Here is a 17,910-nt window from a genome sequence, read left to right on the forward strand (position 1 = left end):
TAGAGAATTCCAGTTCCAGGCAAAATGTTTTATGCTTGTGTTAAGAGGACTTCAGTCCAAGTAGGCCCAGGCATAATGATACTACCTCAAAATAAGCAATCAAATTATAATCTGCAGGTATGGTAGTAGTAGAGATGCTGTTTCACAGGTATAGGGTTTGTGTTCAATCTCCAGTAGCGCTGGGAATTTAAATGTGACATGTCTAAGGTCAAGACTTCATACTTGTCTTACAAGTTCTAATAAAACCTTTACCTCTTTTGCTATTTTTTAAAAGTATAACCATAACTTCCCTGCCTCAAACAAATAAATTCATATTAGATATTTTCTTCTATCTATTAAGTAATATGTTATGTCCCACTGAAATCAGACTAAAGATAAAAAAAAAAACCATTGTCTTACAAACTGACTGCATATGGAAACAGAATCTCAAAGGTAGCATTTAAGTTGAAGTCTACTCCAAGAAAAGCAGAATGTCTTGAATATGCCAAGGAAAGAGGAATCAGAAGCCAATTCTAATCTGTAGTTCTAATTCCACCAACTCAGAGACAATGTATTTACAATGCTAATGCTATCCAATCTGTGGTAGTTTATTATTGCAATTACTAGCAAACATGTGGAAGCTATAAGAAACGAAAAGTCATTGACTGTTCAGATCGAAGACTCATCTCTATAATCCCAGTGATTAAGAAGTACGAGACTTGGGGATAATGGTTTTCAGACTGGTAGGAAAGTTCATGAGGTTCTATCTCCAATTAACTACAAAAATTTCTGGGCTGCGGCATGGTTCAAATAGTAGACTGACTACTGTTAGCAAAAAAAAAAAAACTGAGAGCATGATGTATGTTCAAGTCCCAAACGCAGAAATTAAAAGTCCTTAGAAGAATACTATGAGATGCAGAATTATGAATAGGAAAGCAGAAACAAAAGAAATAAACTTATTGATATAGACAAAGCTTCTCAATGTGAAATATGGCACAAACTGTAATATTTAGGGTTTTCCTTACTATACAGTAGAAATAAATGGCATTTTTACTTGACGAAACTAAAATATAAAACTGTATGCAATAAATAATCACATTACTTTTATGTTTCCATAATTTAACTTGTTTTCCAAAATATTCCCAAATAGTGTTGCTTTTGAAAATCAATAAATGTTGCATTTTCATATATGATTACATATTATTCCAAGTGTTGTCTACAATTGATCTACACTGAAATGATTGCCATTGACATCTTTCTCAAGATATTTATACTTTCAGCTGACCTTCCACAAAACTTATACTTTGGACTGTGATTTCTATATAATTTCTCTTAGAAAAGAAAATTATCACTTGCTTCATGTCTTAAGTAATCTACTTAAAACAAGTTCTATTAATTTTATTAATAGATGTCATAATCTATGGTACTGATGAATTGCATAAGTATTTGATTCCTTATGTCCACTGAATTAACATTACATTTATTTTACTTTTTACACATGAAATAATGACATTCTTGAGGATAAAACATGCCTGTTTTTCATTTTGGTTGCCAAAATGGAATTATTAGACATTTGGAGCATTTAAATCTGAACTTTCAAATTTCACTAGCACTTGAATTGTGTTACTTACATGTTTAATATTAAAATAAAAAGCATCATTAAATAGAAAGCAAAAATATGTTATCACACCTTAATCCCAGAATTGACGTCATGATAAAAAACAATTAGATTTATATAACAAGATATACATTCTCAAACTCACTATGAGATATGGAAACAGAAAACTTCTTTTTTGTTTTGTGTTTGTTGTTGTTTATAGTTTGTGATAATTCTGTCTTTTTTACCTTATGCCTGGTATATTCATTGTATGTCTTCAGGAAGGTGAGGGGTGGGCACAGAGCTTTAGGGAAAAGAGTGAAAAATTGCAGCAGTGGAGTTCATTGGACGTTGATGAAAGTGAACTATTTAACACATGGGTGGGGACAGGAGGGAGGGATTGGGAACAAGTGTGGGAACTGAAGACATTTCACAAAAGGAAATGTACTCATTACATGACCTTTGTAATTGTAATCCATCTATAAATCACCTTAATAAGAACAACAGAGTAAATTTCTGTTAAAAAGGTAAACAAAATGTTGTTTCTTAGAATCCTAGAAGTTTGTTTTGTTCACTGGTTTGAGCTGGTTGAGTTTATCTCTGAAAATAGCTACAGTGACATTCATTGGGCAAATTTTTGAGCAACTAGTAGATAAAAGTCAATTATGATTGTATGTTTTTTGAGACGGATTAATTTATTTCTTTAATCTAATGTGTATAATTTCTGTCTGCTGGTTTTTGGTTTTGTTTTTCCTGTTTTGTCAAAGACTTAGTGGTGCATCATTAGTGCTGATTTAAGATTGATCTAATTTGTTGATGTACATACTCAAAGCTATAAATGTTCCTCTGAGTATTGTCTGTGCTGATGCTGTGTCCCAGAGGAGGTAGTATTTTGTGTGTTCACTTCCACTGAATACCATAAACGTTGGAACTTCCCTACATATGTCTTTAGTGACTCACTGGTGATTTAGCAATGTGTTATTCAGTCTCTGTGAGTTTCAGAATGTTATGTGATGCCTTTTGATGTCGAGATCTAATTTGGTCCCATCATGATCTGACAGGATACAAAGAGTAATTTCATTTTTATTTTTGATTTTTGAAAGATTTTCCTTGTGATCTAAGATATGATCTACTTTGGAGAACATTCCGTGGATTGCTGAGTGGAATATATATTGTGACACTGGTAGGTGAAATACTCGGTAGATATCTGTTAGGTATAGCTTGTCAGTACAGTTATTTAGCTCTAAAGATTTTTACTAAGTTTTTACCTTGATGGCCTGTACAGAGGTAAGAATGTTTTGTTCAAGCAACCAACAAGTTATTTGGATGTATGCATGTTTTTAGGGTAAGTAGTATTTCTCTGATGAATTTGTGAGCTCTAGGATTCAGGATATTGATATTTAGAATTGTTATATCCCTCGGGTGGAGAGTTTTCTTCGTCAATATTTTATGGCCTTCTTTGTCTCTTTTTACTTTCATACCACTTTTATTTTAAAGCCAATTTTATCTAATATTAGTATAGCTACTCTAGCCTGATTATGAGGTCCATTTTTAATTTGTAAAGATGATGTACAGAGAGTTACAATTACATAAGTCAGTTAATGAGCACCTCTTCACTCATGTTCTCACAGTTATTCCCTTTCACCCTCCCTCTCGCATAAGTTGTATAGTTCATTAACAATGTAATGTCTATTGAGTAGCACTGCTGCATTTAAGCCTTTGTGACACCATTTCTCTATTCCCCCTTGCCCTATCCAAACGTACATATAAGACCAAATGTGCAGAAATTTAAAAAAAAAAAACAACGACATCAGTACACTGAAGGAAAAAGCAAAATAATAAACAAACACTCATAATCATTTCTTGGAGATCATTTTAATGAAAATTATTTTATATGATAATATTCGTATAGCTATTGATCCTTTGTGATCCTCTCCAAAGGGTATCCTCCTTTGATCTAACTGTATAAATGTTTACAATCCCATAAAATTTATCATGTCCAAGTGTAATGTTTTCTCTTTTACAATCCAACTGTGTTTACTTGTAGAATTAGAGGCACATTCTACTACAACAAAAGAGGGAAATTAGGCAACCTATATTTATTTGAGTCTGTCTTTCTTCACTTAATATAAGTTTGTTCCAAGTCTTTCCATTTCCTTATGAATGGTGTAATATCATTCTTTCTGTATCATTAGAATCTCATCATACTGAAGAGTTTCTACATGGCAACGGAAAAAGTTAGCAAGATATATAGAAAGAGAACAGAATGGAAGAAGATTTTTACTAGTTAAGCATTAGACAAGTGTTTTCATAACTAACCCATATTTAGAGATCAAAACGTTATACCCAACAAAAATAAACAAGAACCCAATTAATATATGGGATAAAGACTTAAAGATAAGTTCTTAGAAGAAGAAGAATTAAGAATGACAAATAGATGCATCTCTGCCCATAAAAGAAATGCAAATCCAAATAACACTGAGATTCATCTCACCCCTCTTACGATGTCATTATGAAAAAAACGAACAATCACAGATACTGATAGGGATGTGGCCCAAAGGAAACTCTATTACACTGTTGGTGGGAATGTAATCTTGTTCAATCACTTTGGAAACCACTATGGAAATTGCTCACAGAACTGAATAGAGAGCTACCTACCCATTATTCAGCAATTCCAGTCCAGCCATATTATTTATATTTTGTACAGTAGAATATTATTATGAACAGCTTTAAGCCACATATCTTCATGAGTATGAATGAATTTCTTGCAAAAAATGTTATAGATAGAGTTACTGAATGAAGCCAATTAGGGTAGACATGCCTGTAATCACAGCACCCAGGAGGATTGTAAGCTTAAGAGCAGCCTGAGCTACACAGCAATTCCCTTTTAAAACAAAACAAAACAACAACTGGTGAGCTTGGAAGTGGGAAAGTATTGTTAAGTGGGGTGATAGGAACATACAAAATTGTGTGTGTGTTTGTGTGTGTGTATGTGAGTGCATGTGTGTGTGTGTGTGTGTGTGTGTGTGTGTGTGTGTGCTTGTGCTGGTCCTAGGGCTTGAACTCAGGGCCTGGGCACTGTTCCTGAGATTTTTGCTCAAGTCTAGCACTCTACAACTTGAACCAAACTCCACCTCAAGCTTTTTTAGAGGTCAATGGAGATGAGTCTGATACATTTTCCTGTTCCAGCTTAGAACCTTGATCCTCTTTTCTCAGCCTCTTTGTAAGATAACAGGCATGAGTCTGTATAGTTGCTGTATTACTGTTAAGTAATAGAGTAAACATCATGCCAGTCTATACTCCTTCCAGCAGTGTTTGAGTGTTTCACACACACCTAAGATAAAATCCACTCCAGGTTTGATGATATCCAGATCTCATAATGTGAGATATGTATTGTTATGCTCACTTTATCTATTAAGACTTTGAGCTCCAGAGAGTTTAGTTAATTTTGAGTCTCTATCTCGTAAACAGTGGAGCCTGTATTCAAGTTCAACTAGGTCTGTTTATTTCAGAAAACATGGAGTCATCATCTGTTCTAGTCAACACGTGTTCTAGCAAGTATTGCTCTTTAAAAGCACAGTTCTGTGCCTGACAACTTATTGTTCTCTCTCTTTAACTGTTTTCATCCCTTTTCCTAAGCTAGGGAAAGCACATATGATGAGAAGAGCCATTTTTGAAGGGGAAATTAATAATGGATTTTGAACTTGGTATCACATACATATTAGTCAGATCTTCCATTTGAGTTATGCCTCCAGCACTATATTTCTGTTTTTTCTTTTGTATTATTATTACAAAAATGAGTTACACAGAATTTATAGTCATATAAGTCAGGTATGGATATATTTCTTTTTTGAAATGTCACCCCTTCCCTTGCTCTCTCAATTTTTCTCTCTCAATGGTTTGGTTTTATTTACTTCCTCCTCCTCTTCCTTCTCCTCCTCTTCCTCTTCCTCCTCCTCCTCCTCCTCCTCCTCCTCCTCCTCCTCCTCCTCCTCCTCCTCCTCCTCCTCCTCCTCCTCCTCCTCCTTCTTCTTCTTCTTCTTCTTCTTCTTCTTCTTCTTCATTCTTATTCCTATTATTTTGCTGTAGAGGGGACAGTTACATATGTGTGGTAATGACTACATTTCTTTTATATTTGTTTTTGTTTGTCAGTAATCAGGCTTGAACCAAGGGCCTGAGCGCTGTCTCTGAGCTCTTTTGTTGAAGAATGGCACTCATATTGAGCTACAGCTCTACTTCCCTGAGTGCATTTCTTTTTGGACAATGTTACCCTTTCCCTTGCATAGGTCATTTTCAATATAGTACCAATTGAGTACCAGTGTTGCACATATTCATTTATCTCTCTTTTAATATGACCCCTTTAACTTCTCCAAGACAGATAAATGAAGAAACATGACAAAAATGAAAGAAAACAAAGAAAAATATTATCTTGTTTCTGTTTCCTGGTCACTGGCTATTTTGAGATAAAATGTGTTTGTGTGTGTTTGTGTGTGTGTATTTTTGTGTGTGTGTGTGTGTGTGTGTGTGTGTGTGTGTGTGTAAATACTTGGGCTTGAAATCAGGGAGTTGACTTTTAGCTTTTTTATTCAAGGGTAAGTGTGTGTGTGTGTGTGTGTGTGTGTGTGTGTTTGTGTGTGTGTGTGTGTGTGTGTGAAAAATGGAGCTTGAACTCAGGGAGCTGACCTTTAGTTTTTTAACTCAAAGGTAGCCCTTTACGACTTGAACCAACCTTCACTTCTTGACTTTGAATGGTTAATTGGAGATCAAAATTTCACAGATTTTTCTAACCTGGTCTAGCTATAATCCACTTTCCTCAGATCTCAGCTTCACAAAGAGCTAGAGTTACAAATGTGAGCCACTGGCCGTGATTGGCCTTCCTTCTTTTTGTTAAGTAGTAGAAATGTAAAAGTTGCAACCATGGTAAAAAAGAAATCCATTTAACTTTCCCAGCTTCATTAACTTTTAATACTTTGTCACATATGATATGTACAGAAAAACAGTTTTGGTTTTTGTCTGGGTTTTTTCCTCATGATGAACTTGATTTTATATAGCTTTTAACCTACTAAATATTGATGAGAATATGTCAGAGGGCATTAATGGCCTTTTGTTGTCTTTCATAAGACAACAAGTGCAAACTAACACTTGTGATAGATTTGTGTGCAGGACCCTGATAATATATCCACATTCTTAGCCAGAAGACAGTAGTGACTGTTAAAATCATCTAGATCTGACAAAACCCTGACTCAGGCCTTATTACCACATTCCTGTATGTCCTATTAGAGTGTAATCCTGACACTCCAGTGAACATTACAGAGCCTTGCTGGACCTTCTCAGGACACAGCCAAGGTCACCAGTCAGGCGTGGCACCTACAGTGTGATGGGAGACTGGTGACAGCTTTCTAAGATGGAACGACACAGGAAATGTTATGTCCTTAAGTTGTCATCAGTCCATAAGGGTTCCTCATTGAGCATTCAGCCCTAAGATTTAAGGAGACATCAAACTCTCACTTCCTTGTGCCTCTTGTGGACCTATATATCTTCTGTTGCTGTCATCTTCTGTGGAAGGAAATGATCTGAGCTCTATAAGCCATTTTGCTTTTTCTAGGACCTTAGGGTAAGTCTGGCTTCACTTAGACAAAAAGAAATGTAGTGATATAAAATAGCAAACTTAACCTTTTTCTATTCTATTTATTACCCAAATATGTTTTCAGATTCTACCAATAATAATTATTAGTAAGAGGCACTTAATTAGCAGTCATTCTGTCAAACTCCTAAGTTCCTCAGTAAGCTGTGCAAGAGAAACCACAGCAAGTGTGAAGGGTCTTACAGTTTAACTTCTTGACCAGGGAGGAGTGCCTCCAAATTGAACAAAGAATACCTCTTCTATCTCAGATTACATGTCCAAGTTATACATACCAAAGAAAGTTAAGGACAAGAGATTAGTCTGACTTGGGAACAGCGCAGATAGCAAAGCATATCCTATGTTAACAGAAACAAAAACAAATTTTCCTTTATTCATCTATCAAAATAAAAAGCGCTACTGTTCTCATTATCTCTTAATTGTGGTTATATGTACTTAGTACTAGGTTCTTGAAAGTCCTGAAAACCTCTTTGACATGAACTCAGAAGTTCCGATGGTATCAGCTTGAGATTTTATGAAAAAAAATTTAATTTTTATAATTTTAAAAATCTATTTTATTATAAAGATGCTGTATAGAGGGGTTACATTTACATGAGTAAGTTACATTTCTCATTGAACATTGTTATCCATTCCAGTGTTTATCTCCTTCTGTCCCTTCCCTCCAATCCCCCACCCGTTGTAAATTTAATTTCCAACATAGTGTGCTGAGTATCATTGTTGCAATGCATCACCATTTAAACTTCGTTCAGCATTTTGTTATTTCCCTTCCCTTCCCCCAATCAGATAAATTAATATACAGAATGCAGGGTACTAGAATCACAGATGGGAATTGCCACGGATAAAACCAATAGGAGAAGAAAAATAACATAAAGTAAGAAGAATGAACTATCTGAAGTACATTGGTTACATCAAGTTTGACAACTAAACAAAAAAAGACCTGCGTTTCTATGTATTGGCATTCATTTCAATTAGCATCATTTTGTATGGTCATGTATATATTCATAACTCCTGTGCTACTATGATCCACTTTCAGGAGTAATAGGCTAATGCTAATCATTGCAAGTGAGGGAAATCATAGATCTCATGTTTCTTTGGGCCTGGCTTGATTAACTTAGTATGATTTCTTTCAAGTCTTTTCATTTTCTTACAAAAGGGATGATGCCATTCTTTCTGATAGAAGCATAAAATTCCATTCTGTAAATATACCATATTTTCTTGATCCATTTGTCTATGGAGGGGCAACTGGGTTGGCTCCATATCTTAGCTATGGTAAACAATGCTGCAATGAACATAGTTGTTCTGGTGGCTTATTGTGCCCTAGTTTGAGATCATTTGGATAACTGTGAGGAGTGGGATTGCTGGATCTTAAGGGAGTTCTATGTTTAGTCTTTTTAGGAGCCTCCATACTACCTTCCAGAGTGGTTGAACCAGCTTACATTCCTACCATCAGTGTAGTAGGGTACTCATTTAGGCATATCCACCCCAGCATCTGTTATTATTTGTTTCCTTGATAATGGTCATTCTAACTGGGGTGAGTGGGATCTAAATGTGGTTTTGGTTTTGATTTGCATTTCTTTTAGGACCAGTGATGCTGAGCATCCCCCTTCTGTTTCCGAGAGGCCACACTATAACAAGTTTCTAGTGTCTCAACAGAGGCATAGAAACTTGTAATATTGTATGCTTTTTGTTGTACATTCACTTCACTTGGAGCTTCCAGTGACTCCTATAACTTACAGTAAAGGTTTACACTATTTACCTTTCTGAGAAAAACACTAATTTTCAAAAAGCGTAGAAAAAAGTCTCTGTCAGGAGTCCCAGTGAATACTAAGGAAGTTTCTTTTCTCAAAAATTTTACTTGGTTGCTTGTTCATTATGTCATTTGAACACATGTTGAATTTGGGGTTTCCCCGCCAACTCTTCAACAAACTACTAACTATGTTGCCTCATTGGATTTTGATTCACAAGTTACAAACTATTTTGACATATTTTTGGTTTGGTGTTTGGGGGGAGGTTGGCTTTTGAAGTACTAGTGGGCCAGTACTCAGGCTTGAACTGAGGGTCTGGAGCTCTTGCTTAGATTGCTTTACTCAATGCTGTCACTGTGCCCCTCGAACCACATCTCCACTTCTGGCTTTTTCTACTGAATTGAAAATAAGAATTTGAGGATTTTTTTTGGTCCGGTCGTGGGGCCTGAACTCTGGGTCTGGGCACTGTCCCTCAGCTCTTCAGCTCAAGGCTAGCGCTCTATCACTTGGGACACAGCGCCACTTCCGGCTTTTTTCTTTTTGCTTATGTGGTGCTGAGGAATCGAACGCAGGGCCTCAGGAATGCAAGGCAAACACTCTACCACTGAGCCACCTTCCCAGCCCCAGAATTTGAGGGTTTATTAGCTTGGGTTGGCATCAAACTGTGATCCTGAGATACCATCTTTGTGAACAGCTAAGATTACAAGAATGATCCAGAGGCTGGATATATTGTGCTCCCTATGAAACCTAAACAAGGGCACATAATTCTGAAGCATGTGTGTAAGATTATGCATTTCTCTGTACAGTATTTTCACAATAAAAAAGAAAATTAGTTAGAAAACATAGCCCTTATATGTGTGTATACGTAATATAAATGTGCAGAGGGAAATGAGGATATATCTGGTGATTTTGAGGAAAGATTTCACCTATGGCTTTTCACAGACTGGGCTACACTGTACAGAATGCTTGAGACTAAAGGTGAGGTAATTGATGTCATCATCCCATTCATCTACATCCCTTGTCAACATGTGCATATACTGTGGTGTAATCATGATTATTTTGTGTACTAGAGGCAGTACTGGGATTGAATTCAGGACCTTGGTACTGTTGCTTAGCTTTTATATGCGATGCTAACACTCTACCATTTGAAGCACAGCTCAGCTTTCTGTATTTACTGTTTAAATGGAGGTAAGAGTCTTTTTTGCTCAGTTGGCTTTGAACTGAGTTCCTCCTATCTCAGGTTTCTAAGTAGCTAGTGTTGCTAGGCCTGAGCTTCCAATGCCTAGCTTTTCATTATTACATTTACAAGCTATATGCTCACACACATTCCTTGCATTCAAAAGTCTCACTGTTCAGGCTGAAAAGATGTTAGGAAAGATGATTGAGTGGATAAGTTACCAAAGGCCTCTAGCCCCATTAACATCATTCTGGCAGTAACTTACATTTCAGTCAGTGAGTACATATTTCCAATTTCACTCTGCCTTTTTTAAATGCCTTTTTGAACTGTCTTGGATACATCTTTTAAACATTATCTGCCACGCCTACTCCAGTGGAGTCTGCTTAGCATGGGAAACCTGCTTTCAGACCTGAGAATGGGACTTCACCGAAGTCTACCTCAGAGAATAGGGCTTCAAAGAGGCCTACCTCCTGGAAAGGCTGGCAAACCCCTGGGAAAGATGTGTTTCTGTCCCTGCTTTTCTTTTCTTCACTGTACAAGAGTGCCTATTAATCTTTTACTGTTTCTGCTGCTCATTGTACTTACTCATGCTCAACGTTCCCTTATTTAAAGCTCTTTCTTAAAAGTGTTGACGACTCCAACATCTGATGAGTGTCTTAAAAATATGACTAACTCACCAGAGTTAAGTGCTACCCTGAAAGCCCATTTTATGGAGGCTAGTAGACAAATCATAAGTAAATATAAAAGTATTGGGGGTTTCATGACGTCACTTCAGGAGAGGGAATTGTTTGTAAGAGATTTGCAAGAAGCTGTAGGTGTGGCTAGAACAGAAAGAATGTATGGCAATTGCTGAGATAACTACTTAGGAGAAAGAACTTCCTGTTACTCTCTTTCATTTACTAAGAGACTTGCTAGATCTAGACCTCCGTGGTGCTTACTATTAAAGAAGGAACAGGAAAGATCTTAATGGGACAGTTAAGGCCTCTATAGAAAAAAGTAGTGGTTAATTGGTGACAAACATCGAAACCCATTGTATTTCTTAAAAATAGAGGTAAAGCCATAAACAAGTGCCTATCAGGCGACCAGCTGGTGACCACCCAAGAATGAAGCCCTGCAGCAAGAATGTGTAACCTTTTGCCCTTTCTTATGGAGACTTTTGCTATAAAAGTTTGTTATCCTCTGCATTAAATCGCACTCAGCATCCACTCCTCTTTTGTGTGAGTTGTCTGTTTGCCATCTCCCCACCTATTCCAGTTCCTCCACTAGGTGTCCTCCGTCGTCCCGACAGAGCCGGTCTGCGGCAATTATCTCCCAAGCAGGAGATATTATGTGAATGTATTTGATAATATTTCAAATAGGTGTGTCTGGATGTTTGTTGTCAGAGACCGTCCATCTGGGCTTCAGGAACAGAGCTAATGTTTCCTTTCTGCTGGTTGCAGACAGGAAGGTTTTTCCTGGCCAAGCTTTGACTTGGGATCCATTCATCTTAGACTTCTAACTAGCTAGGGTAACAAGCATGAACCACTACTAACCGGCTTGTTTTAGAAACATTGCTTTCCATTCATTGATTATTTTCCTGGAAGGTTGATCTAGACAGACTACTTGTATCTCATGATAATGTGATTTGAATCATACCCTTTGTCTCTGGCATTTCTGAAACTGATTTCCACAGTTCTAGACAAATGAAATTGTTCTAAAGCCAATAGCATTTTCCTTCTGAGATGTTAGGTCGTTTATTTAAATCTCTTATCCTTTCCTTTGGCAAAACAGGATGTTTCTGTAAAACCCTATTCCTTGAGATTATTAGAGATAGAAGGTATCATGTACACACTTTCAAATAATCTCTCTTTTTGTAAACATATGTTACAAGATTGGGTGGAAGAATGATGACTATTGAATTAATTTGATAACCACTCTAGAATTTTTATGCTTTAATGCTTATTAACTCAAAGGAGGATTATAAACATCCAGAATAGTGGAATGTAGCTATTACTCATTTGATGTATGTGGAAAGATGATCAGAATTCTTATGATTAATAAAATATATCTTCAAATTTCCAATGGTTGACTGCTATGCTAACTGGGAGGAGACATTGGTGCTGCCAGGGGTTTGAAAGTAGGTAATGAAGCAAAATATCCGGGGAGAGCAAATGCTTAGCAAATGCTAAGGATATAATTTCCAAGACTCATACCAATACATTGAACTAGAGTGCTAACTGAGCACCAAATTTTATTTGTTGGCTTCTTTGTTTTTGACGTCCTGGGATTTGGACCTAAGGCCTGGGTGCTGTTTCTTAGTTTTTTCCTCAAGTCTAGTGATCTTACAGTTGAACCACAGCTTCATATCCATATTTTTGTTGTTTAATTGGACATGTCTTAACAAATTTCCTTTTTGGGCTTCCTTAAAACCCATCCTCAGATATCAGCCTCCTGAGTAAGTAGGATTCCAATTGTAAGCCACCAGAGCCCAGCTAGAATCACATTTTAGAAGTATTCTTTCAGTGAATCAGATGTGTCTGACTGCTTTTTTAGCATATTGGTTCCAGTGGGTCATGTCAGTTTTATACTAAAATCAGAACTTTTCTTCTTGTAATCCACAGTATCCCATATCTATCTAATTTATTCTTATCTTCATTTCTGACCTCTTTTTTCTTCATTGTTCATTTCCATTATTACTTCACAAGCAAGCATGTCAGTGCTCTTTTCCTTTTCTGAAGCAAGTCAGGTCCATCCCCCTCAATGGGGGATGTACTTGCTGTTTTTACTGCCTGTAGTACCTGCTCCTAGATAATTGCCTGGATGATGGCTCTCATATCAACTATCTCTTGTTCAGGGTTGTCTCCTCCCATCCTCACTATGAAGTTGTTGCTACAAAATCACTAATGTCATGTCTCTGATTCATAGGAATTATCATTATGATTTCTGGTTTTCGTTTCAGCATGAAATTGGTGAGGAGAGAGCCACATTCACTTCTGTTTCTCCAGTATCTATAATAGTGCCTAATCCTTAGTGTTCAGGAGTCTTACATGGAGATCAGCCTTCCCCAGCTCAATTTATCCTAGCTTCATAACAGCTCTTCAAGCTGAATTCTGGTGGCTAGTTGTCATTCCCTCTTATTCTTTGTGCCTGTTGGTGTTGTTGAGTCCACTTCAGGGCAAAACAGGTGCCTGAAACCTATTTGTTCCTATGGCAAAGGTGGCTGTGACATCATAGAAGTTATAGCCATTATTTTGTGAAGCTGTGTGAGGACATTCACCCCCACATAATTTCTTCCATATATGTGTCTCCTTTGCCCAGGAGTGCATTCAACAATTCAACAACAAAACTGTCACTCAGTTCCTGATACATTCAGAGTATGTTTCCATTTCCTTTAAAAAAAAAAAGAAAAATTCAAGACATGCTTTGGTGATTGATCATTGAATTACTGAAAAAGAGTACATAATTTTATGTATTTGTGAGTCTTTGTCCATCTCTCTTGAGTCCTTGCCATATTTCTTTGTGTTTGCAGCTTGGGAAGGGAAATAATATTTAATTCAGTATAGTCAGAGATTATAGTTCAGAAGGCTCTTTTTAGACCCTTTTGGAGGGAATGCATACTTTCTATCTGATGTTCTACAGATGGCCATCTTGGTACAGAAACTGAGTAGTGTCATAAGAGGCTTGTCCTGATTTCTACTGACTTTCCTCTGGGTTTGGGGAGTGTGATCTCACTGCATATGTGTCTCTTTGCTTCACTGAAGGGCCCAGGCCTCCTCTGAAAATCTAAGGCCTTGGGGGTAAGAGAGGCTAAAACTCAGAACCCAGCTTCCCACATCACTAGGATTACAGGCCTGAGTCTCATCGACTCAACTCATAGCTGCATTTTTATACATAGTGTAGTCAGTTTCATTATATTCACTTCATAGACAGATATATACAAATATATTTAGATGTTTATTCATCTATTTATAATCAGTGTTAGACCTAGAAACACACAAATATATATTCATATAATCATATAATTATAATCAAATTATAGCTGTATTTCCCGAAAAATATTTTACACTAATATTTTGTGAAATAATTACTCAAGACTAAAAATTTAAATGCCTTTGTAGTTTGAAAAATCATATTCAATTGTATATATTATATAATATACTATATATAATATCAAGAATATAACACGTATTTACATACAACTGATTTAATTGTGCTATTTTCCTTCCTGATTTTGTGTTTGTTCATCTGTGTAAGCCTTCTTTCTTCTATTGATGATGGTTTTTACTTTCCAGTATACATATTTCCTATATATTTTGTCAAATATCAACCGTAAGTAGATTTTTATATTATTGGAGCCAAATTTTTCTTCCATATTTACCCAACGCACAAAGAAAATGTATACAGATTTGAACTCACTGTTGGAAGAGTGTCCCACATACCACTATAAGTATTGTGTCATTTGTCCCAATTGACAGAATAGCTTTCTAGGACATCTTATCTGCTGTCCAAGACCTTTTCTAACCACTTTATCACCCCAGCCAAGCATGGCCTGTCTCCTTTGCCGCTTCCTCTACACTTAACAGTTCCCTTTATACACAGTAGGCTCTCTTGTGCAGCCCCCTGTCACTCTATGTTTACCCCCCAATGGCACACATATGCACGATGCTTCAGACTGTAGGCTTAAAAAGAAACATATTTAGGATTCATGAATCTACAATATATCAAAAACATTGACATTTTAATAAAGTTAGAAAAATAAATAGAATTAACACTTTACAACAATCAGAACAAAATGAAAAATAAAGATTTTTCCAGGAAGGGGGAATGGAATCTCTAAATCTGGATTGGCCTCTAAGTTGCCTTCAGGCAGGAATTCTTCTGAGTCCTCAAAGGGATTTACTTCCTCATTAAAGACAGGATTTTCTTCCTGAGTCCAGGGAGGGACAGATTCTAATTTCTTAATTGGAACTTGGATTCCCTGCAGGGGACAGATTGGTCTTGGTATTCTGTGAGCAAAGATTCTCTTTCCTCAACTGAATCTAGAGTTTGTACCTCTTTTATTGATTTTCCTGAACATAGACCGGGGGCATTTTCCATTAGCACACATTTACCCTGTACAACAAGATGAGTCTTTTTGACTGGTTTGGCGCTGATCTTGGTGGATTGTGAATATCAATGGGAGACATTCTGAATCATCTTTTTCCTTGGTTGTATGTGCAGGTGCACCTGCATCATCACATGTGGTGTTCAGAACAAGTGAGATGTCCACAAGACTCAAAACTTGCTTAGGCCTTTCCACAAATTAAAAAAGCCGATTATGTTCACGTGCTTTCTGGAGATTAGTGATGGCTTCCCATCTCTATCAGTCACCATAGATGACATCACTGATGGGTTCTTTATCTGGAGTTCTGCAGGAGTTGTTCTACGGTGATGCAAACCTGAGCATGGAAATAGGTTCAGGAGTCTTAAAACTATAGAAGTTAAGGTGTGACTAAACTTTCTTGAGGATCTAATTGGGGAAGGGGTAGAACTTGAGTTTGGACAACATTGATGAGAAGGTAGGGTGTTTCTAATGAGTGATTACTTCCAAGTTCTTTCAAAAGGAGAACAAATATTACCTGGCAACGAATATCAATAAAAGGACATTTTGCCAAGCTGGGGCGTACTAAGTGCTCTTGGCCAATGAGGCACAGACCTAGAGACCTAGGTTCTTCTGTACTCACCAGATCTGAGGCATCTAAACAAGGACTTCTTCCTCTTTTTCTTGGTCTCAAGGATCATGCGTTCCTCCAGCTGCTCCAGAAGAAAATGTGAGCAGAAGAGCAAGTCTGAAGAGGACATGTTGAGCTTGACATACTGTGTAAGTTCTTTCATGGTGTCATGGTACTTGTGCTCATAGAAATCATCATGGTAGAAGTCCATCCACAAAGGAAAAATGGTACAAACCATGCTGTGGGCAGACAAGGAAAATGAGAGCCCGCCCTCCACATCCTGAGCCTATAGCATTTTTCTGGCGGGACATGCATTTTGGGAGTGGCAAGAGACTCCTGCAAGCAGGATGCTCCTCACAATTTCTCAAATACAATACTCTAAAATTCTCCCCGTGATAGGAGGAGAAATTTGTTTCCCCACTGAATCTGACTTGTTGTACACAGACCTCCTTGTCATCCATGAGAGTCCAAAAAAACAACCACATCCACAATGTGTAATCTGCTATCCACTGAGGTGCTAAGCCTCAACCTCCTGGTGAAAATCACAACTGATGTGCAAAGAAGAATATTGACTTTGAATCAGAAACCTCAAAGATACCCATTTTTCAAGACAGAACTCTGTCCCAACGTCCACTTTCTTCTTCATCTTGTTCATCTTCCTCACAGTTACAGTAGAAGAATCTGTACCAATGGGAGGAGAGAAGGAGAATAACTCTGTGCTTCTCCTTGTTCTGAACTAACAGGACACACATGGGACTGGATAAGTCCCACAGAGTAATGTAAACATGACAGACAAAAAGTGGAGATATGTCTACACAATTTCAAGGCAACAGTGTGAGGATGCATATATGCATCTGTCCAAATAAATGCACAATGGCTCATGCCTCTAATCCTACTAACCAGGAGTGTGAGATCTGACGATCACAGTTTGAACACAGTCTAATTTGTAAAATTCAAAAGATACTTCAATTAACCAGCCAAAGGCCAGACCTGGACCTGGGGATCAAATTATAGAGTGCTACAATCAGGACAGCACTCAGTCCCCGAATTCAAGCTCAAGTTGCATTCTTTCTTCTGTGTATGTTCCTTCAAAGGCCTCCAAGATAATGGTTTCCTAGGTGAGGGTGGGCGTTGGGTGCTACTGGCTCATTCCTTTAATCCTAGTCTCTCAGCAAGGAAACTGCTAAGGCTCCACTAGCTTCTGATGCAAATGAAATGTTCTGGCAGCCCAGTCCTAAGGAGTTAGGTGGGGAGTGAACTTCTTTGTCTCAAGACAAGCTCCTGTGATCAGACTCCAGTGAAATAATCTCAGAGACTACCAAGTATTCCAATAATCTGCCAGGGTGTCTCATCATCCCTGTTTGAAAGAGGAACACTCACTTTTTAAACAATATCCACCAACTGCTCCATTGTCTCCTCCTCTATATTGGGGAAGGATGTTTCCAACATAGAAAAGATCACCTTTCTGGTAGACAGCGACCAGGTCCATTACCAGCATATCCAACTAGGCTGAGTCCAAGCTCCCTATATTACAAGGTACATTCAGGGTTTGGACTGACTCATTGTCACACTGAAGTGGTAAAAAGAATGGATTTTTGAAACATGGAATTGAGAGTACACTTTATTTTTTATTTTTTATTTTTTGGGTCCGGTCGTGGGGCCTGAACTCTGGGCCTGGGCACTGTCCCTCAGCTCTTCAGCTCAAGGCTAGCGCTCTACCACTTGAGCCACAGCGCCACTTCCAGCTTTTTTCTTTTTGCTTATGTGGTGTTGAGGAATCGAACCCAGGGCCTCATGCATGCAAGGCAAGCGCTCTACAACTGAGCCACCTTCCCAGCCCCGAGAGTACACTTTAAAATGAGTAATAGAGTGGATTGAAAAGTACACAGTAAATATTGTCTCAGTATACACATATAAAAGCACACAAGAAGAAGGTTTTACTGTGGGATAGGATGAGATTAAATAGGTTTCCTGTCATAGTTATACCTGGCCTGAGTTACCTTGTGATTTCCCTGGTTTCTACTTATAAAAAGGCCTGAGAATATGGATTCGTGTTTTGGCACTGATCCAATGTCTGCAGC

This window comes from Dipodomys spectabilis, unplaced genomic scaffold, assembly GCF_019054845.1.
Source record: "Dipodomys spectabilis isolate Male_0828 unplaced genomic scaffold, ASM1905484v1 ptg000710l, whole genome shotgun sequence".
NCBI classification, from domain to species: Eukaryota; Metazoa; Chordata; class Mammalia; order Rodentia; family Heteromyidae; genus Dipodomys; species Dipodomys spectabilis.